At 34.9% G+C, this 26,600-nt stretch overlaps 1 pseudogene across 1 annotated transcript in view; it reads left to right on the forward strand.

Annotated features, from left to right (window-relative positions):
* LOC308659076 (coiled-coil domain-containing protein 102B-like) overlaps positions 1-24,749 on the forward strand; it is a 184,023-nt pseudogene extending 159,274 nt beyond the window's left edge. Inside the window, exons 7-8 of the transcript XR_014024301.1 lie at positions 21,005-21,172; positions 24,690-24,749. The product of XR_014024301.1 is annotated as a coiled-coil domain-containing protein 102B-like (transcript). The remainder of the gene's footprint in view (positions 1-21,004; positions 21,173-24,689) is intronic.
* Positions 24,750-26,600: the final 1,851 nt, after the last annotated feature.

The raw sequence follows: 26,600 nt of genomic DNA on the forward strand, positions 1-26,600 counted from the left end.
AGTAAAAAATATTTTGTGATTACATATGTGCATTTTCTTCTTGTAAGAGCAAATTAAACCACCATGATGTATAATTTCATTACTTTTTAGCAAATCTTACATCATGTAAATCCATCAGCCATGGCTGTTTTTCTTATTAAATTTGAAAATGAGAAATTTAGGTTAATGTTAAGCTGTCAGAATGAGAGTATTTCATAAAATATATTGACATAAGAAATATTTAGCATATTTATTGCTGTGAAAATCATAGACTGCCTGTGTTTCAATAGTAAACAAAGATACAATATCAGTAATAAATCTTTAAAGGATACTTATTTCTCTATCTTTCACGTTCTCTAGATATTACTTATTGCTTATGGGAAGAATATAGCCAGGAGGGTTTTTAGATGAAATAAATCAAATGTAAAGAAGAACTTTTACAAAATTGGAGTCATAAATATTCCTGTGTTTATCTTACATAATTCTTTATTAAAAATATTTGCTCATACCTTATTAGAAAAACAACAAATTCATCTGTTTCAAGTCAAAGGTAGAAAAGTAATTTGTACAGAGAAGTACCTGTTCTCATTCCATTCTTAAACTTACCTGTGTAAAGTCTACCTCGTCCAATAGTGTTAATAACTTTTGTTGTGGTTCTGCCTGGTTTCTAATCCCATGTTTCCCAAGTACTTGCAGCATGCCCTTGAGAACATCTAACTTATTTTTAGCTGAAGTTCTTCATCTGTAAAATGATTATATAATACTAGCAGGATTGTTTGAGGATTAGGTGATTTCATATTTGTTAATAACAGAACATCCTCTAGCATATAATAATTAATTAATGTATTGAAATTATTTTCTGAATGCAATATGCCTTATAAATAATTTTTGAATATCATTGTAATCTAAGCTTAAATAATCCAATAAATTAAATATGATACATGTTCACATGTATAATTATATGATAACTTTGGTAATTAGTATATAAGGTAATGCTTGCATCCTAGATTTTAGGTGTTTATATTTTAGGTCCATACTTTGCTATGGACATGAGTTTCATAATTTGACCCAAGTTATAAGAAATTAAATATGATTTTATTATGCAGAAAATTCACATATATATGAAAACAAATATTTGGTTATAGCCAAGATAGCAATAATCAAGTCAAACAATGTAAGTATGTATTTGAAATACAAAAACATTATATTTAGAGATATCACACTATCGTTAGAAATAGTAATGAATCATATTTAAATACCTTTGTTAGCAGTCATTCTTAGTGAGCTTTTAATCAAATTAATTTTGATTAGTTCCAAGTTTTCATATTCCCTTTTATTTTTGGTATGTACATCTACATGTGCTTGTGAAAATATTTTCATATTGTGTATAATTAGTACCATTTTCACATCTTACACTTGCTTATGCAGAAAATTATCATGTACTGTTCTTTTGCATATTTATGTTCAATTTTACCCTTATTTTAATTTTCCTCTCACAAATTCATCTGCTCTATCTTCCACTTGACCCCAGAAATTATCTAGTAGTTGTTGCACTCATACATACATATATGGATACCACTTTAGGACAAAAATGTGAGTAATTCAGTATTTGACTCATTTCAAATACAGTTTATGATTACCTGCAATATTCACAGATCTCTTTTCTCTGAAAATTGTTATATTTTGTACAAATGCAGTGTGAATAGATAAATTATTTGCACAAATATAATAAGGGGAAGAGAACTTAAAGAATGAACATTTAAGTTCTTAGTTTAAAAACACTGGACATTTTGCATCTGAGAAGAGGAAATTGTCTAGGTCACTAAAAGAACAATGTACTTTAATATTTTCAGATCTTTTCCTATTTGCATTGTTTCTATATTTTGTCATCCTGTATAATACCCAGGTATTATTAATAAGGTGGAATATATCATATTATGTCATCATTATTAATTTATATATACAACTTCTGTACTAAAGTGTATACTTTCTCTTCAAAAAATAATAATTACATCTAACTAGATCTGCCAGAAAGACAAGGGTAAATATAGGTCTTTTCCTGCTCTTTTCCTTCACCTCTCCCTGGCTTTCCTTTCCCCCCCATCTGTCCCCTTCATTTTCTATATATTGTCTCCTGCAAATATATCTAGTATACTTAATGCCAAAACAATATAAAAGGCATTTAAAGGATGTTGTAAATCAGAACATGGAAGTTCTTAGAAATATTAGAATAGTAATTTGGAAGGTATACACTTCCATAAAACAAAACAAACTGTAGATTCGGGAGTTGTATCCTGAATTCTTCCTTCAAAGAAAGCATTGGAATTTAGACTATCCTTATCTTTGCTTCATATTTCCATGTGAAATCTCCCAACATGAAGGAAGGGGACGAAGTTATCTGGTGGGTGTTTCAGGCAGCAGGAATTGGCAGAGTCTGCCCTTTCTGGTCTGCCTGCAAGACTTTGCTCTCAAGTTGACTAACAGTGTTCTCTGTAACATTTTTATTTCTATTTCTTCAAATCTATCTATTGCAGCTGGTTCCAAATTACTGGGAAGATGTTGTTTATCTGTGAGCCCCTTTAAATTTCCAATAGGTAGTTGACATATAATAGCTGCATAGTAAATATTTTTAAAAAATCAATAGATTTCAGTAAATTGATATTTGGTTTCAGAAATGGGCATAAAGAGATAATAGGATGAATAACATAATATATTACTATAAGTTTAACTGAACTTTAATAACAAATGGATACTTATTTGATGATTCTTTTCAAATTTAATTAAAAAGTACTGCCATGTCCAATTATGCCCCTGTTTCTTAAAGTGCTTTCTATTTTGTGTGACTTTGTTAGCTCCTTAATAAATAATGCAAGTCTACAGTTAATTTCTGAGTATCAGCAATAGTAAAGGAAAAGAATACTTTCCATTTCATTTAGAACATTAATGAAATCTTTAATCAGGAAATGTATTCATTTAGGAAGGATGACATGTAGAGGCAGCAAATCTCTTATGTTCCTTTTTGTGAGATTTAATTTGCAGGTACTCTACTGGTGATACACTCAAACCATTGAGTGAGTTTATTGATTTGCATATTGCTGTACTCTGCATGGGATCTTAAATCTTTTAAACAGCCTGAGAAGATTTGTGATGGACTGTCTTAGTATTGCATTTTTGTCTAATTTCTTGTTAGATGGTGAGAGCTCCTTTAGTGTTATTCTTATAAAGTCAACATAATTAATAACAAATAAGCCTATCATTTTTAAGAGCATATCTAATACTGGACATAGAAATAAAATATAATTAAGAAATGAAAAATAAAAATGAAAACAAGCAAAAGGAAGAACTACACTAAAGAAAAAGTCAACCAATAGAGAAACTAATTCAAATGGAAAATCAGAAATAACCAAAATGACTGGGAATACAAATCATATCTCAATAATAACTTTGGATATAAATGGCCTAAACTCATCAATGAAAAGACATAGACTGGAAAATTGTATGAAATATTCTTAATGAATACATTATAAAGTTTTAGAAATAAAGTATTAAAAGAAATCCTAGAAAGTAAATGATATTTATATTATCATTGCATTTTTCTGATTTTCGATTTGGGTCAATCACCAGGTAAAATGTTGGTCACATTGTAATTCATTTTATCATGTTGTCAACTTTGTCTCTAAAATTGAATCAATTTATTTTCATTAGAAATGAATACTTGACTTATAAATCCTCCTAATTCCTTAATATATTTTGGGGTTTCTTTGTTTTAAAAATCATCTGTTTTTTTCATGGTGTCCCTGGTTTTAAATATTTTTGTGTTAAATATTTTAATTCACAGAGTGAAGAAAGCAGTATATTTCTTTTTCAAAATATTCCTGGCTCCTTCCTTACATCCTTACTTGCAGAAGGCTTTCCACATTATTGTTCTATGTTGCAAAAGAAAATCCCATTATGATCCATTTGATTTGTCTGATATTTAATTTGTGAATGAATTTAGAGATTAGCTTTATACATCACAAATCACTGCATATATCAAAGGGAGTGCTTATTCACTTTTCTAATCTTTGCATTCTGTTAGAAAATTTTCCTTTATATACACTATATGTATTTTCTGTTCAGTTTATTCTTAGATATTTTATAGTGTTTTTGCTAATATTGATTGGATCTTTCAATTATAGTTCCTATATGTTGATTCTGGACTATAGGAAATTCTGTTGATATATATATATATATATATATATATATATATATATATACATATATATATATATATATATATGTATATATACATATTGATAGATAGATAGATAGACAGACAATTAGATAGATATATATTTCCAGATTAATCCTGGGATTTCTCATAAATTTTCCATTTATAATTTTGTGGGTAAACTGTTTATTCTTGTGTATAAAGAGTGATGATTCTGTCCCTACATTTTTAGTTACTTGTAGTTTTTCAGTATTTCAAAATGTTGTTTTGGTCAAAATTTAGGTAGCAGCACTAAAAACAGAATACAATAGGCATCGCTGTTTTTTTTTTTCTTCCTGGATTTATATGTGTACCAGGAAAGGTGGCCGTGATGACAGTAACAATGATGTCCCAGACTCTGCCTGTGTGAAATTCCCTCCTCATGGGGATTCACTCAGCTTTTATTTTTTGAAATGTACTTTACATTTTTTGAAATATTCTTAGGTTTATATTTGAATGACTTAGGGCCATTTTGTCCTTCCATTTAGCAATTTATGGGTTCAATTATGTGAATAATCTCCTAATAGCAAAACATTTCTTCTATACCACTAAAAGTGCTCCTCTATCATTTTCTATTATTCATTTAGTCTACTGCAAAATTCAATTTTCTACTCTTCTACTTAGGGTTTATCAATTTACTCTTAATTTGATTTCATATAGAATTGAACATTCTTTTCATTTAAGTAATATTTATTAATTTTGATAGGTTTAAAATATATTTTATCATCATATTAAGGGCCAAATTTATGTGGATGTGAGAGTATTTAAGACACTTTTTATGATATTACCTCCTTAATTAGTAGCTTTTTGAAAAGCAGAATTATGATTTGATTTCACATAAACCAGTGAATTAAGGTAATATGTTTTCTTTTGACCTTGTTATAATTAGTTATGGCTCTTTGGAAATTATGATTAACTTAGATTAAAATACAGAAAGATATGATTAATTTAGGTTAAAATATAGTGCAGGAAAATTCTTTGAAAGAATGTAAAATTAAACATGAGCATTGAAAGGCATCCTGTCCTGTGGATTGTGGTGAAAGCCAGCTGTCTTGTAATCTGCCGGTCTTTGTTTTGTCAAGACCACCCTATATAGATGTCCTGAGAGCTATGACTTCGCAGGCACAGGCACAAAGGGATCAGGGCTGCAGAGCCAAGATGTCTAGCTGGTTCGTCTCCTTCCCCTAGACAACACTGAGCTAGTCCACACCCCAAAGCACAACATACATTAACAGTTCAAGCCCTAGAGTCAAACTAGGAAGTGCAAATACAATACCACCACATAATTAAATGTTTGATAAATGTTTGCTTCTACTAATACGTTTGTTATTATCCTATTCTTTTTCAATGTGCCCTGGGCACCAGATCACCTATTGCATAATCAGGGAGATGGTAACCTTTTCTAGTGATTAATAAATTCTTTAGAAACTTCTTTTAATGTGACATTAGCCTAATGATTACTCATATCCTTTCTGCATATTGTCTAGAGAGATAATGATGTTGTTTCTAACAAAAGATTAATCATGCTAGACATTAAAAAATGTAAATGCTAAGTGTTAAACTATTCTAAAAATAACTATTATTTCTTATCTAAGATAAAATTAATGAAGATCAGAAACATGGAAATGAAAGAAAGAGGAATAAAATCAGGGATATAGGTGTTAAAGTATATTGATATATATTGTATAAAATGTTTATACTAAGAATTAAACATTTGGGTAAAAAAGGAACAACCATAAGCACATAATCCTAGATCCTTTACAAAATAAAATTTCAATAATTTTTCCAATTAGAATTAATATGGGCCATAATACAGCAAAATATAATCACAAATATTTATACAATATCACCTATAAAATAGACATTAATTTGGCATTTTGGGGGGGGCATTGGCTGACTTAACTTAGCATTATCTTCTGTAATGCCATACATTTACCTGCAAATGCCATGATTTTATTCTCTTTTAATGCTGAGTAAAATTCCATTGTGTATATATGCCACATTTTTTAAAATCTTTTCATCCACTGAAAGGCATCTAGGTTGGTGCCACAGTTTAGCTATTGTGAACTGAGCTTCTATAAACATTGATGTGGCTGTGTCCCTGTAGTATGTTGTTTTTAAGTCCTTTGGGTATAGTCTTAGGAGAGGGATAGCTGGGTCAAATGGTGGTTCCATTCCCAGATTTCCAAGGAATCTCCATAGTGCTTTTCATATTGGCTGCAAACAAATGCCAAATGTTTTCTCTGATATAAGGAGGCTGACTCATAGTGTGGTAGGGAAGGGGAGCATGGGAGGATTAGATGAATTCTAGACAGGGAAGAGTGGTGGGAGGAAAAGGGAGGAGGCAGGGGATTAGCAAGGATGGTGGAATGTGATGGACATCATTATCCAAAGTACATGTATGAAGACTCTAATTGGGTGTCAACATACTATATATACAAACAGAGATATGAAAAATCGTGGTATATATGTGTAATAAGAATTGTAATGCATTATACTATTGTGTATTTAATAAAATAAAATCAATAAAAAATAAAATGGACATTAATATCATTATTTTAAATATCTGTGTTAGAAAAGTAATTACTCCTCAAGTGATTATTTCAAAAATCATGGAAGTTAGTAGCATTTTTCTTAATAGTCAAAATCTAACAGCAGTACACAATTCATAAACAATAATGTGGTTAAACCAGTTGTGATGTGTTTTTATGATGGAAAACTATGTAGGAATGACAAAACAAAAGCAAAACCAAAAACTAACATATAAGACTCTGCATAAAGGATCTGAGCTGCAGACTTTGTATGTGGTTGCATTATTTATAGAGACCAAAAGTCCATTTACTAGTATGAAACAAAGGCTTAAGACAGAGAGAAGAAAGGACAAATGAAAACCCAGCCAGCCAATACTGTGTGCAGCTGAATTATTTAGAGGCTGGATGTCCTGAGAAGGAGTTCTGAGCTCCATTGAGGAGTGGGGACAGTTTATGAGCTGCATGAGGTCGGAATACTGGTTATGTTTTATCAACTACAAATACTTTTCTGAGGCTTTGAAGGCAGAGTGAGGCAGAAGCCTTTATCCTGTGGATCTTCCCTTCTGCTCCCACTGGCATCTGCATAGGAGCCCGACAGCTAAGTGAGCACTTCATCCCAGAGTGTGGTGACCTCTCCGGTTCATCCAGAGCACCTGAAACAGTGACTATGTAGATATCTGTTACCAGTGTATCTGCTCTCCCTTGCCTTCTTGACCTGGTAGAGAGATAGGATCCTTGCTGGAAGTTCTGTAGTGGTCTCCAATTGTGGAGATCCAGGGTCAAATTCTTTCCTCCAGAATATAAACATTTTATAGGCACCTAATTCCTTGTCCCTTTCTTCTTAGGAAATTAAGAGCTTCCTGCTGAATAAAGAATGATACAGTGATCTTAAATATGTTCATTCATTTATTCAAGGATTAGCCTAAGGCCTGCTATGGGGTAGCTGTTCTGAGTATTGGAGTTCTTCAGTGGACACAACAGACAAAGGCCCCTTGGCCTGGAGCTCTTTATATCCTAATCAATGTAGTCAATCAAGAAAATCCAAAGAAGATATAACCGTAGCAAACCTGAGAAAAGCACACTCATTCAGAGTGCATGCCCTTCTTAAAGACTGCAGGTGTTCTTTAATTCTCTATGCAGGGACATATCCAGGCACATTGTAATTTTTAGTTTCTAGTATACTTTAAAATATTTTGCTTTTTAAAATGGAACTTGGTGATTATATTATGATTTTATGTGGATGACTAGAAAACAGTTTCCATTTTTGTTACTTTATTTGCTTTGTTTGATATGTTTAGGTAATTAGAATATGTACCCTTTTCCCTTATATACTTCTTTCCTGAAAATAGTGTTTTCATAGGAGTAGCTAATGAACATTATTTGATAATCATTTTAGAACCCAGTGAAGAATTGCAGCAATATTTGAATAACAAATTTTCAAACCTTATAAAGACTATAAAAAGGATACATATTCTAATTACCTAAACATAAAAATAGGCAGAATACATAAACATAAAAAAAACTGAGTTAGCCTTGTTGTCTTATACCTAAATTTATTTGTTTCAACCAAAAATGAAGGTCCAAATAACCACTCAATTTGTGTACTTGTGATCTCTCATCTAGTTTCTCAAAGAAATACTTGGTCAAATATGATGATACGCTGGTATTGTATGGAACAGTAAAGTTTTGGAGATTATTATTTATTTACCAACAGGTAACACAAAAATTTTTGGAAGGCTTAAATTCAATACAATAGAAAGAAACTATTTTTAATCTTTTCTATGTCAATTCATATTTTCAATTTGATATACTTAGTTTGATATGTAGTATATTTGTAGGTGTGAAAAGAGATACAAATATGAACACGAGGAAACTTCTTTCTTCTTAAAACTCAGTATATCCATTAGGACTGGTCAAGTAAATAGAAAACACATCATGTCTACAATCAGCAGGGACTTAATACAAGTAATTTGAAGAACTCAGAAGCTAAGAAATAGATGGCTTCGGGGTAACCTGTAGATTAGTAGCAATAGGGTAGATTAACATCTAGAATGGAAAGACCCCACCCTACAGCATGGACAGTGTCTGAGACCTGGTAGCTGGAGCAATGAGAACTCCTGCTGGTGTGTTCTTCTTAGAGCCACAGTAGATGGAAAATTGTCAGACAGATGCAGCTTTGGTTAGCAAAGCAGAACTCGGCATCTCTCCCAGTACTGCCGTCCAGTCTTCTGCCAGGTTCTGCCACTGCCTGAAAAGTTTTAGCAGTCAGCTGGCAAGGGGCCTGGGAAATGGGTTCCTTCCACTATGAGTGAGGACAGGGGAGGAACAGATTGGAGAGCAAACGTGCCGGAGGTCAAACAGCACAAGGACAAAGGTGAGTATTCAAATCACAAGTAGAAGAAGCATGGAAAAGCCATGAGGAAAGTAGAGATTACTTGATGGAAGGAAGGGAAGACTAAAGCTGATAGAGTAGATGATATTTGGATGTGACTTATGATTAAAGGAAGATATTCCTTATCATCTAAACTAAGAAACTTTTAAGAATGGAAGGGGTACTGTTAGGAAGTACTCCAATGCAACATACACAAACTTGAAAATATAATACATGAGAAAGACGGCACTCCAATCAATCATACAATTAAGTGTAATTTTTTTCTAATGTAAACTTATCGTTCTTTATTTGTTGTTCATTTTTTTCATAATTATGTCATTGAAGATATTTTCGAACTAAATGCCAATATCCACCAACAAATTCCAGCATTATTTATGTGGAAGAATCATTCTATCATGCTGTCTTTGAGATTATAAGGTTATTCATGGAAAGATTAAAATCAGGTTGCTTTGGGACTTGTTGAGTGTGTTACTAGGACATGTTTGTAGGTATGTGTCAAAAGATAATTAATTCCACAAGTTCAGTGCTCCATTCCATGGAGCTCTTGGTAGTAAGGCCTTGGATGATGCTCCGGCAAGTTGTCCTGCATTATTCAATGCTGTACTTATTCTTCTTGGTCAAACTTCTGCCCTCACCTGCTTTTATCTGTGTTCTTTAGCCACATACTGTGCTTGCTGACTCTTCACCTTTAGTGCCCAGCATTGTTTAATTCTTGGAAATCCATATTCTCTTATTTCATTCCTCTGAAAGTATTCTTTCACACTTGACTAGTAAATGTGTATGTGTCAGATAAAACATACATTCTTCAGTTTTTATGCTTCTGTGCATGTCTGGATCAGTTGAAATTATTGGTGCTCTTGAAAAGACTGGTATCCTTGGCCCAAAATACCTTGGACTGTTTTCCTCCTATAATGCTTTAAAAATGAAGATTAACTACAAAGTAAAATGCAAATCACCTTCTACTAAACCCCATAGGGAACACATTGTCTACATTTTCAAATGTTTGGTTAACAGAACAAATTGTAAGTGGAAAGATAGCAGTGAAATTTTTTTCCATACTCCTGCCTTGAACATGTTCTGCTCTTCTTCATTTCTGGTTAAAATCGAGGGATATCACAGAGCACCTTCAAATTGTTGTTGGACACTGCTAGCAGTTAGTTCATCATGCCAGTGGTCATGGATTCTAGACCCATAGTTACAGGTCTCAGCCTCTGCTCCTGTTCCAATACTCTGCATTCCCTCAGCTGGCTGTGTGGGGCGCGAGGCCACAGAGGGCAGGTGGTATGTGTCCCTGCCTTCTCTCCAGACTGCTCTTCCATCAGTACCCCGCTCACTAGACTGCTCTCACTGTTCCCGAGTGGGAGACATCTAGAGGAGAGGAATCAGGGAGGAGGAAAAGTTCCTCTTGTCATCAAAATGCTCCTCGTATATTTTAAAGACGTATTATTCCACTAAGGACTAATTTCTTTAATATGGGCCTAATCATATAGGCTACTTCAAATATTTATTATTAGAAGTAAAGCTGAGTGAACACTTCTGAACACAATTGCTTTGAATGAATCCTTGAATTTTCCTAGAATAGTTTTCTTGTTGTGAAATATACTTTGATACGTCTCAGTAAATCTTGCTCTCCCCTGAAAACATCACTGACATTTGAATCCTCCTTCAGAAATGTTCAAGAATGTCTTCCTTACCATTTCTCTATCCATATTTTATTAATATATTTTTGCTGTGAGTAATATTGATTTTCCTCCTCAGTGACTTTTCCTTCCTTTGTGTGCCTTCATCTTGGCCTCTGGACAGCTTCCTGTCAAGTTTAGGACACTCCACCTGGCGTCATTGCTGTTTGCCTTTCTCACTTTCCTGTTGTCCCCTCTGGCCATTCTGCTCTTTTTCAGACAGGAATGCAAGGAGAAATTGTTTGGATATTGCTTCCGTAAAACACAATACACAGGTCCATTTATTTCATTTAAATGATTTATTCTCTAGAATTATGAGCATAAACAATAGCTTCATTCATTCATTCGGAGAGTTTACTCTGAGTAGAAACTTATAAAAGACTGATTTATCAGATGAAAGCGTTTTGAACAACAACATGGTTTTTCGGAACATATGTAGCTCTGTGCAGTTACAGGGCATTGAGAGTGGGCAGAGAGAATGCTTGCGACTTTGTTATAAAGCATTATTGAGTTAAGTGCTCCTGGCTCTAGGGAAAACCATGTAGGAGGAATGCTCCCCCCACTGATGTGAGTCACTTCTCTGACTTTCTTCACCCAGGGGGGCCTGAAAAATAGAAAAGGAGCTTGTGATTCCAGGTACAATTTTGGTGAGTGATCATTGATGTTTTAACTTAATACTTGCACTCTAGAGACAGAATACTGCCTAGATACTAAATTATATTTGTTATGATGGTTTAACTGTAAGATCAACAGTTTTATTTTCAATTATTTAGAAAACTTTAAATATCACAGAATCAGAATATAGTTTATAACCTATTAAAATGTATTGCTTACTATTACAGAGCTTCATTTGTAGATGTGATTGGTGATTAATGCAAGCTTTTAAAAGAAGAGAAATGTACAATCATGATTTCTATTTGACCTACATAATTTATCTTTCCATATGTGATTTGTATGGGATATACTCAGGATGTACATGTACAAAAACAAATACATAATTATGAGGTAAAAATAAATAAAATCTGGTTGAGCAAGGCCTACAATTTTCCCTGTAATGTTTCAAGGTACATTTGGCATTGATGTAAAGCCTTTTATTTTTGCCGGGGAGGAAATCTTGATTTTTTTTTCTTTTTATTTTCTCCTTAATTTAGTTCTCTGACTAAAAGGAAATAATTGTTAATGATAGACATTTAAGTAATCCAGAATTGCTAGGGAAAGGAGTTTGGACTTCTCATTTGGATTCCACTGCATAGAATAGAGTCCCAAACACTTAGATCATGTTTCATTCCTGTAGAAGTAAATACTTATCAGCCACTATCCTTATGCCCATCCAAGCAAGAAATACATTGACAGCAAGTTCTGTGGGTTCTGGGGTTTTCTCAGTAAGCTCTGACTGGAACCCATATGGCTATCCCTGCTCCTTCCATTTCTCTTCATTTAGGTATACAACTTTGGCTGTAAAGGTAGTGTCATCTGGGGAGTTTTTAATAGTTAATGATTCCTGTGTCACCTTCCACCCAGCAGGGCAGAATCTGAACATGGGGCCAATGGTGATTTTAAACCTCAGCTATAACTGGAAAGTTTTCCAGAATGCCAGTCTCTCCTGATTATTTCTTTCGTAACAACTTTGTAGTCATTTTTTTCTTAACATGCCTTAGGTATTCTTTGCTGCATCTGGTCTTGCGTCTTACCTGCCTGTTTTACTTTAATCCAGATCTAAAAGTGCTTTGACTGAAGAATACCTCCTGTGCTTCCTCCCCGTGGCTCTGCTGATCACCTTCAGTCGCAGGCTCCCTCTGACACTTGAAGCCTGGCTAGCTCCAGCTCTTCCTTGCTCATTCATTCATTCAGTTGGCTTGTTAGTCAGTTAGCATTTTATCATTATATTATAAGCAGTGAAAAAGACAGAACTTGTCCCTATTCCTTGACATATACATCATAGTAGGTTGTAGGGTGGCGGAGTCAAAAAAAAAAATCAACCCAATGAACACATCAGATAACATGATAGTGAATGGAATACAGACAGAAAATTAAATAAGTAATATGATAGACAAGAGAGATAATGGGTACGAAAAGTTCTTTATCTAACTAATGATTAATTGTTTGTCTTTGTGTTTACCCTATTTTTTTTTATGTAGACACCCAGTGAGGGAAGGGCTTAAGGAAGAGTACTAAATGAAACAGAAAATGTGTGATGGGGCCTTGTGGTTTTTTTCAGGGTAAAGCAGAAGGAAGTGTAGTTGCCAATGCCCAAGGCTGGAACTGCATAAGGACTGTGTCCAGGGAAAGGGACAGAAGGTCCTGGAAAGGGGTCAGCCCCAGAGTGTGTAGAGTCCATGAGTCTCTTAAGTAGTGCGGGGGGCGGGGGGGCATCACACTGGTGATACAACTGGTCTGACTGTTTGAACATCATCTGCTGTGATTTACCTTTGGTGTGGAGGAAGGAATGGGAAGAAGAAAAGGGGAAGGCTAGGGTTGAACCCCCTTCTGTGTGGCCTAGTCTATAGAACATGGTACCTTAGAAAGAGGGAGGCTCTGAGGATGGAGGAAGAGGCAGAGAACATGTTCTACAAGTGCTATTTTTTCCTCTTGCAGGCACTTTGAGAAGAGTGTCACAGGGTTTTTCCAGTGTTAGATGTGGGATTGATATAAAATGAGGAGTCACACAAGGATCTAAGTCACAGCTTCCTGCTAGCAGAAGGTAGAAAACAGCTTTGAGGAGACCTTTAAAACTTTATTTTGGGTTGAATTTAGTTTCCTTTTTAAAATTAAATATTTCAAAGACTTTAGGAATGCAGAAAATTTCAAAATGGACATATGTGTATTCACCACCAAGATGTAAGTTTAATGACAGATATCACAGACCTTTTGATATTTTTAAGAACGACTCACACAGCTGTAGCAAAAGACCCACCTTCCTTTCATCCCCCCTCCTTTCCTCTAATGAAGGGATATGCTGGTGAATATCTTTTTTATGTGTATTTTTACTCTCAGATCACACCTTAATGTAATCAACAATGTATTATTAGCTTATATACATTTAAAATGACTGACATTGTACTGTATAATTCTGCAACTTTTTATACTATACTTATTTTATAGACGTTTGAATATTGATAAATACAAACCTAATACATGTACTGTATTACAGGAAACACTGTGTTTATTTATCAATTCCTTATTGATTAATCTGTATTTCCTCAATTTATAAACTATGCCATATTAAAAATTTTGTGTGAAGCATGTAATCCATATGTCCAAGCGATGTTTCACATTAACAGAGCTGTTTTTCAGATGTGATGAATGCCACCAAACTGCTCCTAAAGTGTTCATGACAACTTACATTCCCACAGTGTTCATCCACCTGTGCTGAGCATATATATGAACATAAATTGATGAGTATTTTACATCAGTATATAAATCTATGCCTATGGATATTTAAAATATGATTATTATGTGTATTTTAAATAGAACTTTTAGAAATTTGGGTATTCTCTGGACTGTGGATATATCTTAGTTGGTAGAGTGCTTGCCTCACATCCACAAGGCTCTGGTTTCAATCCCCAGCACCACACACACACACAAAATAAATAAAAAGAAAGAAAGAAATTTGGGTATTCTCTGAAATAATTTATGTAACACTAAGTGTACTTATTTCTCTATGATTTGATAAAATTTGTCTAAATTGTTTCCTGAGCTTTCTTTGTTCAACTTTCTAAAGATCATTAAAACAAAACAAAACGAAACAAACAAACAAACAAACAAAAAAACAAAAAAAAAACATGTGCTTCAGATTGAATGGAGCATGGAATTAAAGGAGCTTTCTGTTTCTAAGATGCAAGTTCTGAGATACGATGTTTGTCTCCCCGTGCCATTCATGTCTGACTTGTGTTTCCTTTAGATGTGCACCTATCACACCCACCTGGATCTCTCCACACTCCGCCTTTTGCTTGCTCAGTTGTCTGCATCTTCAGCTTAATCTGTGATGGTAGGAACAGAGATACTTGGTTCACAGTGGGCACCAGCATCTAGCAGTATACCTGAATGATGTATAGACTGAGATGTGTTTTCAGTTGACTTGTTGGAGGTTGGTGGGAGAAAATTTGTTTCTTTCCTATTGGTACAGTACATGCACTCTGGGAATGGTGAAAAGACAGTCACAGAATGAAATCCTGTTCACTCAACAAAGAACATGCAAATCGAATCTCCATTAAATAAGTTTCTCTATGACCCCTACTAAAGAAGGGTATTGCCAATGATAAGAACACAGTGAGCATAGTTCATTATTTGGTAATGAGAACAATAACTAGGTACATAGAAAAAGAAATATATCTGCAGAAAGCACTATGCATATGCTATTCTGTACTGGGTACTCTGCCAATCATCTAAAAATTCACACATTTACATACCACAAGGTCCCTTAGATATGGACACTATTCCTTGTTCACATATGATATACTAGAAAAAAATCTTCCCCATCACAGATGTCTTAAATCTCCCCAGGGGGGAAGATGGTGAGATTAGAGCTGCACCTACTCTGACCTAGCACAGCCTGCCCAGTCTAGCTGCTCTTCAAAGCTCCACTGGTGCAAAGCATTATTGACACCTGTCTAGATCCATGCTTCATCCCCAAGGGCAACCTCTTCCACCTCTCCCTCCTTGTCTCACACACACATCATGAGTCACTACTCCCCAGCAAATTTATCAAAAGCATTTCCTGTACATTTCCCCATTTCTCCCCCTCATTTCAATTTGTAATACCAGAAGCACATGGTTATAGTAGAGAGTTAAGTGATATTTTAAAGTAGGATGATAATTAAGTCAATAAGTCATTATGTTGGGATATTCATAAGAGAATGTCCTTGTTCTAGTACATACTCTTATTTCTGACTCTATTTCCACAATCTGAAAACCTGTGATATATTTTTTAAATTATTTATTTGTTTTAATTAGTTATACATGACAGTAGAATTCATTTATGCACTTTGATGTATCATACATAGATGGGATATAATTTCTCATTTTATGAGTGTACATGTTGCAGAGTCATATTGGTCACGTAGTCACATATATACATACAGTAATAATGTGTGTTTCATTCGACTGTCTCTCCTATCCCCACATCCCCTCCCCTTCCCATCATTTTCCCCTACCTAATCTGAGGTAATGCAATTCTTCCCTAATACCCCCTGTCTTATTGTGAATTAGCATCTGCATATTTGAGAAAATATTTGGCCTTTGGTTTTGTGGGATTGGCTTATTTTGCTTAGTATGATATTCTATAACTCCAACCCTTTACTGGCAAATGCCATAATTTCACTCTTCTTTAAAGCTGAGTAATATTCCATTGAGTAAATATCCTGCATTTTCTTTATCCATTTATCTATTGAGGGATACCTAGGTTGGTTTCATAGTTTAGGTATTGTGAATTGAACTGCTATAAACATTGACGTGGCTGTGTCACTATAGTATCCTGATTTTAAGTCCTTTGGGTATAAACCAAGGAGTGTGATAGCTGGGTCAAATGGTGGTTCCATTCTCAATTTTCTGAGGAATTTCTATACTGCTTTCCACAGTGCATGAACCAGTTTGCAGTCCTACCAGCAATGTATGAACGTAACTTTTCACCACATCCTTGCTAACATGTATTGTTGCCTGTATTCTTGATGATTGCCATTCTGACAAGACTGAAATGAAATCTGAAAACCTGTGATAAACTTCAGAGTTTAAATTTGTGATCATTCATATGTTAACACAGTACTTCTATGTAGCTAGAACTGATAGATTTCCGTACTGATTGTTTTTTTATGCTAAGGGGTCTCTTAAGACGTGAGTATGTGGAATCTTTTAATTGTGCGTTATTTTTTTTCCTACTACATATGAGTACTCTCTTAAAAAATAGGCTCATGGTCATGTGTACCACGCCAAAGTACAGAGACTCACGTGCATGTGCGCGAACACACATGCACTCTCACACTCAGAAGCACACCCACACAATCTTCCACTTATACCTTCAAACTCAAAATCACACCCACACCCTCTTAACACTCAAACTCATATTAACACTGTAACATACCCACAGTAACAACTCACCACGCGGTCACACTCAACACTCACGCACACTCTGAAGCTCATACCCTCACCCTCACACTCACTCTTGCTGCAGTCCAGGCACCTTCCCATTGACACAGCCTTGCTGTGTGCTGCTGCTTTAGCTTGGACCATCTTCCTTTCAGATTTTCCTCTTCAAATAATAATTTTTTAAAGATTTTATTGGGTATAATTAGTTATACATGATATAATAGTGCATTTCAATTCATTGTACACAAATGGAACACAACTTTCCATTTCTCTGGTTGTACACAATGGAGAGGTGCACCATGTGTGCAGTCATACATGTACCTAGGGTGATGATGTCCATCTCATTCCACCAGCTTTCCTGCCCCTATGCCCCCTCTTCTTCCCTCCCTCCCATTTGCCCAATCTAAGTTCCTCCACTCTCCCCATGCCCCCCCCCACCATTGTGGGTCAGCATCCACTTATCAGAGAAAACATATGGACTTTGTTTTTTTTTTTTGGCTTACTTTGCTTAGCATGATATTCTTCAACTTCATTCATTTACCTGAAAATGCCATAATTTTATTCTCTTTTAATGCTGAGTAATATTCCATTGTGTATATGTACCACATTTTCTTTATTCATTAATCTGTTGAAGGTCATCTAGTTTGGTTCCACAGTTTAGCTATTGTGAATTGAGCTGCTATGAACATTGATGTGGCTGCGTCACTATACTATGCTGATTTTAAGTCCTTTGGGTATAACTGAGGAGTGGGATAGCTGGGTCAAATGATGGTTCCATTCCAAGTTTCCTAAGGAATCTCCATACTGCTTTCAATGTATGAGTGTACCTTTTTCTCCATATCCTCGCCAATGCTTGTATTCTTGATAACTGCTATTCTGACTAGAGTGAGATGAAATCCTAGAGCAGTTTTGATTTGTGTTTCTCTAATTATCACAATATCAGACCTTAAACTATACAACAGAGCTATAGTAACAAGAATGGTATGAAAATAGACTTGTAGACCAGTGGTACAGAATAGAAGACACAGACACAAACCCACACAATACTCTTTAATTAACTTCCAAATTTCAGAACCCATGTCCCCTTATCTATGAATCATTGCCATATTCCATAATACTATTAGCTTCTTTGTCTCTACAAAGTGGCCTGAAGCTTGATTTTATATAGTACCACTTAGCCAATTGCCAGAAATATTTGTTGAATGGACAAAAGATAGAATGAGGAAAGGAGGATAATCAAGGGAAGGAGGGAAGGAAAGAAAGGAGAAAGGGACTTTATGTTTGAGAGATCAAGAAAGATCCCGTTGTCACTACAAATAATAGAAGAGTGTTCCCTATTCCAGGATTCTTTGTTAACAAATAAAAATTTTCAAACTTGACATTTGAAAATTGTGTTCTGAAGAGAAGTGAGAGATCTGTTTGCATTTCCAATGCGATCTGTGATGCTATTCAGTAAAATGCTGCAGTGATTTCACAGACCAATGTGTTGCTGTGCAGCTACTGACCAGCTGACCAGTGTGTGGGCCACGTCTAATCGCCCTGCTAGATCTGTTTCCTCCTCTCTCCTGCAACCCTTCCTCAGAATTGGTCACCAGAGGTGGTGATTCTCATTCCAACCATTTATTGTACTTAATACAGTCTCCAGGTTGGTCCATGTCATGAATGACAACATTTTGTTTCTTTTTGTGGCTGAATTGTCTCCCATTATGTATATATTCCATCATGTAAATGTACCAAATTTTCTTTATCGATTAATTGGTTGATGAACACTTAGTTTGTTTCTATGTCTTGGCTCTTATAAATACTGCTATAGCACACATGGGGGTGCAGATATCTCTTTGACTGACTGATTTCATTTACTTTAGATATATATCCAGTAGTGGGAAAGCTGGACCATACATTGTCTTATTTTTAATTTTTTGAGGAATCACATATCCTTTCCCATAATGTCTGTTCTAGTTTGCATTCTTACCAACAGCATGTAAGGGTTCCTTTATTTCTACATCCTCATAATTAGACTTTTGATTTTTTGATGATTACAGATTCATATATATTTGTAAGAAATAATACAAAGAGAAGTGTGCAGCCTTTACCCAGTTTCCTCAAATGTTATCATCTTACAAAATTGTCTTATAATAGTACAACCAAGATATTGAAACAATGAAAGTCAGAACAGAGAGAATTTCCATTTTAAGGATATGTGATGTTGCCCTTTTATAGCCATCTCCTGCATTTCCTGAGGACCCTCCTACCCATCTCTAACTTGATTTCCATTTCTGTATTTTTGACATGTCAAAATGTTATGTACATTGTAATAATTATTCCCCTAGTTGAATGAAGATGAATATCTTTCAAAGTTTAGGAGATATTCTATTTTATTTTCTGTACATTTTGTCTTTTCACATTTTATATCCAGTTAATTTTCATAAACTTGATACAATTCTTTGTGTAGTAAGGTACTTGGTCTCATGTACAAAATACTGTTTTATTTACTGTGCATAAATTGTATAATTGTGATTACATTTATCATTTTATGATCTCTTGGCTTGGGATTATACTTAGGAAAACTTGTACTATTTGGTGATTTTAAAAATGTATCCACATTTTTCTTCTAACATTTTCCAGTATTATATACTCTTTTTTTAATTTTTTTACTTTGATTTTCTGATTCATCATTATCAAGATGACAATTCATAAAAGATATGAAGAAAAATTCAATTTCTAGTTGTCTACCTAATTTTCCTAAGTAATTGAAAGAAGATTTCAAACTGATACCATTCTTTGTGATTTTTATATATTAATTATGATGACAGTGTTTTTCAGAAAGTCAAAGAAATATCATTGGGTTTTCCTACAGTATTATAATATTAGGAGGAAGTACAGATTTTTTTCTTTAAAGTTTTAAGAAAGCTGTATTCCACGATGACAATATTGTTAATGTCATGCTGCGAATTTTCACAAAAAGTAGAAACCCTTATTAATTATCTGTGGCCAATTACTCTATTCTATAAATGTATGTTGTGCCTGGTGTTGATCTTGGCAACACTGGTCAAGCAGCTGTGCCATCATAGATTCATCTGCTTCTTTACCATGTTCTCCAGGTCACTGACTCAGATTCCCTGGTTTCTGGAGGGGTGGCTGGTGACAGTAGGATTGCAGCTGCTTCTCTCTCAGAAACACAGTTAATAGCATACAGCCTCATAACTTCCAAGACTTCTGTTGACATTGTAGCTGAAGAGCTCTTTTGCTTTTATTTTTATTATATTTTACTCTTCACTTATGGGTATGTGATTTTCTTCTTTGGAAAAGATACATTAAAACATTTCCTGAATAAGGAGGGAATTGAGACATTTACTTAACAGAATAAAGAGCTGCATTTTATTTTAGCCATTTTAGACACAAAGGAATGCATTTTCCACTTACAGTTATATGCTAATCATAGTATTAATTGCAAGCTGGGCACAGTGATGCCCGCTTGTAATCCCAGTGACTTGGGAGGCTGAGATAGGAGGGTCACAAGTTCAAGGCCAGGCTGGGCAACTTAGCAAGATCTGGTCTCAAAACTTAAAGTTCTTGTGGTGCCACATGAATGATTTAAATTACATGCCCACTACAACCCAATGAGAGTTCTGATCACTCCACCTCTTGCCAAGGCTGAATGCCTTTGTTTTTCTAAATCTTTGTTAATTTGGTAGATCAAAATAGTAGTAAAGGATTTTAATTTGTGTATTTTTGAAGTTTCATGAGAATGATTAGACTAAATGGCCTACATATTCTTGTGTCTTTTTCTGAATTTTCCACTCTGTTCCAAGAATCTTATGTACATTCTTACAGAATAAATATGCTCTTATAACTATCAGTTTAAAAAAAAAAGTGGGGCAGGGTTATGACTTAATGGTAGGGCACCTCTGTGTTCATCCCCAGTGCAGACCCAACAAGAGACATTAATTGCAGCAAGATAGAGTTTGAGATGGAGGAGGTAACCCATCTGACTTTTTCCTGGAATACTTTCTCCTTGGTCGGAAGAACTTGTCTTTCTTCCGACTTCATCAGAGTAGATTACAAATAATGGATCCCTGCTTTCTCTTAAAAGGAACTGTTGGAACTTCAACATGCTTATCAAAAACTAAGAAGACTGTACCAGGTGAAGGTGGCAGAACTTAATCCTGCAAACAGCCCAGTGGATCAGAATGAGGCAGAAGCATAGAAACTCAGATTTCAAGTGGAAGAACTGAAACTGGGACTGAACCAAAAAGATGAGGTACTTTATAAATAAGCATGTAAGCATGTGCTGGATGGCTTCAAACAGCACTTTATAGTGTGTATGAGGCATTTTGTTCTTTATTAATGCATCATTAATCAGGGTAAAAACTTTCATATTTTAACAACTAAAGTCAATTTTTAAAATTATATGGAAAGAGAAGAAAGATTACAACATGCACATTTGAGTGATAATAGTATGTTTATAGCTTTAACGTTTCAGCATGGTCTGATGTGTGTGTGTGTGTGTGTGTGTGTGTTTAAATATGGACACAGTATAACTAAAACCTGTAGTTTTAAATTTAAGATTTAAGCATATGTCAGAGAAATACAATACTTGTTGTGAATATACATTATATATATATATATATATATATATATATATATATATATATATATATATATTAGCACTGCTCTCGGGTTTTTGAATGAGGCTCATTTTGCTGTGTGAGGTCAACTTGTTAATGGCTATGAAATATCTCAGATGGTTCCGGAAGGCAGGCATCTCAGTGTGATGTCTAACAGCACGACTGTGACTCTGGTGCAATTTCAGCTTCACTTATGAGCACAAAGAGTTTGTTTATTTGTTTGTTTTCACAGCAACACACTCTTCACTGTCACTGTGACTGTGGGACTGTCCCCTCCAAGTTGTGGTGATGTCAGATGGCGTTCCAGTCACTGCATCTGCTCCTGTTGGACAACTTGTGAGGCAAAAAGCAAAAAAGCATTGGCTCCCTCCTTAGAAAGACTGTTTACATTTTTGCATGGGAAATAATAACAGAACATATTCTACATTTTGTGCTTTAGTTTTTAATCAATGTGATTTCAGTCAAGCAAACTGTATTTCTCTAGTAAAATCTTGTGAAAACAGATTCATTCCACCAGTGCAGCTCACACCCTGCTCTCTACTCTTACTAGTGTTGTTTTGTTGGTGGGCACTTCATCCCTGATATGTCTCTTTTTAATGAAAATATGCATCCATTTATTGATATTCATATATATGTGAAGAATAAGTCCAAAGAAGACTACAAGAGTCTCAAGAGAATATTGTTAGTTTTTTCTTCTATTATAGCCATGATTTCTGGGAATAGTTTTAACATGCTCATGTTTATTGGGGTGGCAGGTGTGGTAAATAAATTGTTGTGTTTGTCAATATAAGCTTTAAGAAATAACTTGGTGCTGAATTATTTCAAAGGGAATGAATATATATTCTAGAGTTTGTTAATCAATGAAATATTATTCTCCAATGATCTGATTCAACAATATCATGGAATAATGTAGCAATGAGCCATGTTCTCAAGGATGGGCATATAATTTGCTCCTCTGTGTAGGGTTATGTGTCCCACAGAATCAGTGACAGGTGTGGCCATCTGATGCTTGCTTCACTGATATCTCATGAGGAGAAGCCGAGCTCATCAGTTGCTATGTTAGTCAGGGTTCTCTAGAGGTACAGAACCAACAGGAAGTATAATTATAAAAAGGAGACTTATTAGGCTGGCTTACACAACCAGAAGCTGGATAGTCCACCATGGACATCTGCAGGCTGCAGAGCTGGAAGAACCAGTAGCTGTACAGTCCAAGAGGCTGAAGCCCCAGAACAAGAGGAATTAACAGTGCTACCCTAATCTGACACTGATGGCTTCTGGAAACTCCCTGAACACTCACTGGCAGACTCTACTTTGGAGGAAGAGTGAAGAAGCAAGAGTCTGACATCCTCAAACCATTTCATCAGCAATCAAGAACCAGTTCAAGAAGAGTTAAGCTTGAATTTGCTGTTGCTTCCTTGTTCTTCCAACTTTTATTCCATTCAAGCCATCATCCTGTTGGATGGTGCTGCCCACGTTGGGGAGGGTCTCCACTCCAGTTGCCTATTCCACATGCCAATCATTTCTAGACACATCTCTTTAACACAGACTCTTAATCATTGGCATCTCTTAACCCAATCAAGTTGATGATTCAAATTAACCATTGCAGTTGCCATCAGAAGCTTGAGAGCCAATACAGGGCTTGAGCATGTCTCTGTTCTCTCTCTCTTCCCATGTGCATTTTCTTCTAGATCTCATGCCATGAAGCATGTCCCATAATAGAACATGTTCATAATCTCCACAAAGATGCCAAGATAAAGAAGACATGAAGCACCACATACAAACAAAGATGTTGTGCCCGCTGATAACTAACTAACTAACTAAATAAATAATAATAAGTATTTTTTTAAAAAAAAGAAGACATGAAGCAACACTTTTGCTAACCCACCATGGAATCCATACAATTAAAAGTCACTATGTGCTGATACAAGTCACTGAAACTTTGGAGTTATTGCTGGGGGAAAAAAAATCGTAGTTGAAGCTGACGCATATGGTCATTAAAATAATATAAGAAAACAAACTCTAAATACATACTTGGGCTTCTGTGCCAGAAGAAGGAGGTTAGAAAATATATTGGAGGTTGGAATGATACAGACCTATTTTATGGAGTGGTGAAACTTCCGGTACATTAATTGCCTTTGATATCTTGAAAGACAGATGATGACTGGGATTATCTGGTGGCTTTTAGGTGTAAAGATGTGAAATAAGATTTCTTGTTTGCTATTGGTGCATTTTATAAGCGCCTAAAATAAAGAAAAACTATAAAATAATTGTCAAATTTTTAAACAGACATGTAAGATTATACAATAATTTAAGACATCTTGTGGTTCATACTGCTGTAAAACACATCTTACCTTCATTTCCAAATGAGAAAATATAAAACTGAGAATTTCTTCAATAATAAAGGTCAATTAGAGTTTAATTTTGTGGCAAAAACCAAATCAATGGTGTGTCTATCAAAAGACATTAAAGCCACAACTCTATTAAAGTAGCTCCTAATAAATCCTTTAAACTGAGTAAATTGGTGCAGGGAGGAAAGATTGAGGCTGTACCTCTACCAGAACATCTCATAATTCAGGTAACTAAAAGTAGCTTGGCGACAGAGTCATGTCTCCAAAGGAATTTAAGATGTGATTATTGACATGCAGAAGTTACTGGAATGAAATAGAAGAAGACTCTGTTTCATTTATACTGACAAATGAGCTTTCAGCCTGAGCTGAAAGAAATTAATTTTTCAAGACTTGAAATAATTTTTTGTTCCTCCAAACTCCCACAAGAATGTTGCTGGCTGACTGTTATTTCAACACTGAGGGAGGAGATAGTCCTTATTAACATATTAGACATAGCCATACTATGATGTTGATGATGATGATGTTGTTGTTTGTGGTCTTGGTTTTGGCTTCAGCATTTTAAAAGGTAACAATAATAAATAAGTAAATAAATAAGTCAGGAAGCATAAGTCAGGCAAAATATAGAAATATTCCAAGGGACACTGTAAGTGCCCCATAACATCTACCAAGTAAGAATTCATTAATGTTTTCTATTTTGCTTTTATATATGGAAGAATTTATTTGACTTTCATTGTCCTACTTTTCCTACAGTATATTGAGTATGTAGGTGTGGGTGTAAATTACTTTCCTTTTTAATGCATAGATCTCTGGAGCAACAGAGGACACATTGAGATCTGATACAGAAATTATCATGACATCTTGAATGTTGAGACCAATGCTGAATTTGGAATGCCATTTGTATAATCTCTTTAGGGCAGCAGAGGGAAATTTTTGAGTGAAGAATAGAAGAAAACATCTTATGACCAAGAGAGTGGGCTGTATGGATACTATATATAAATGGGTATTTGTGAGTGCATTTGTGTGTGGGGGGTGTCAATATTGCTGCCCTTTCCTGAGGGAAGCTTATGTTCCCAAGCATAAATGGCAGGCTTGATCCTGGTACTTGTTTGGCTAAAGAAATATGTGTTACTTTCCAGAAGGGGAACCATGGTTCCATATGTAGAAGGATAGGGGTTTATTTTATATTTAAAGCCTAAAAAATGGATGCATCAAGATGTATGTTCAACACACAAAATATTTCATACTTTTATACTTCTACTGCAGTTAATTTATCACTAGAGAGGATTAACCCAAACCACCAGCAGCTCAAAAGGAATCATTTTACTTCAGTTGTGAAGTCCTCTACTATTTTCTAATTAAATATCATCATCATCTCTGATTTTGATGGTTGGGAATAAAAATATTCACCATGAAAATAAGATTTTTGCCTTAGATAGCATTCAACATTTCCATAGTTTCACATATCATGGAGAAGCAAAGAAAAATCATGTCTGTGTCATTGCTGAGCTTTTCAATTTCATGGTAGCAAATTCTTCAAATTGCAATTAGCGTTTAATTAGAATTACCAAAATCAAAGTTTCTGTTAACTCCCACAAGTCAACAGATTTTAAATAAATTAAAATGAGATATTAATCCTCTGTACTGTAGAGAGAATAGATATTCTTGGGCCCAAAGGAGCAAATCCTGAATCTGATTAAACAAATGATCAAATTAAAAAATTCCTGCTTAGAATTGCTTTTGCTATTCTGGGTCTTTTGTTTTTCCATATGAATTTCATGATTGCTTTGTCTATTTCTACAAGAAATGCCGTTGGTATTTTGATTGGCATCGCATTAAACCTATAGAGAACTTTGGGTAATATCGCCATTTTGATGATGTTAGTTCTGCCTATCCATGAACAGGGTACATTTTTCCATCTTCTGAGATCTTCTTCTATCTCTCTCTTTAGGGTTCTGTAGTTTTCATTGTATAAATCTTTCACCTCTTTTGTTAGGTTGATACCCAAGTATCTTATTTTCTTTGAGGATATTGTGAATGGAGTGGTTTTCCTTATTTCCATTTCAGAAGTTTTGTTGCTGATATATAGGAATGCCTTTGATTTATGCGTGTTGATTTTATAACCTGCCACTTTGCTGAATTCATTTATTAACTCTAGCAGCTTCTTTGTAGACTCTTTTGGGTCTGTTAAGTATATTATCATGTCATCCGCAAATAGCGATAGTTTAATTTCTTCTTTTCCTATTTTTATGCCTTTAATTTCTTTTGTCTGTCTAATTGCTCTGGCTAGTACTTCGAGAACTAAATTGAATAGAAGTGGTGATAGAGGGCATCCCTGTCTTGTTCCAGATTTCAATTTGGAAAGCAGTATGGAGATTCCTGGGAAAGCTGGGAATGGAACCACCATTTGACCCAGCTATTGCACTTCTCGGACTATTCCCTGAGGACCTTAAAAGAGCGCACTATAGGGATACGGCTGCATCAATGATTATAGCGGCACAATTCACAATAGCTAGACTGTGGAACCAACCTAGATGCCCTTCAATAGATGAATGGATAAAGAAAATGTGGCATCTATACACAATGGAATATTATGCAGCACTAAGAAATGACAAAATCATAGAATTTGCAGGGAAATGGATGGCATTAGAGCAGATTATGCTAAGTGAAGCTAGCCAAGCCCTAAAAAACAAATGCCAAATGTCTGCTTTGATAT

The sequence above is a fragment of the Spermophilus citellus genome (genome assembly GCF_964194105.1).
Source record: "Spermophilus citellus genome assembly, chromosome: 10".
In the NCBI taxonomy this organism is placed as follows: domain Eukaryota; kingdom Metazoa; phylum Chordata; class Mammalia; order Rodentia; family Sciuridae; genus Spermophilus; species Spermophilus citellus.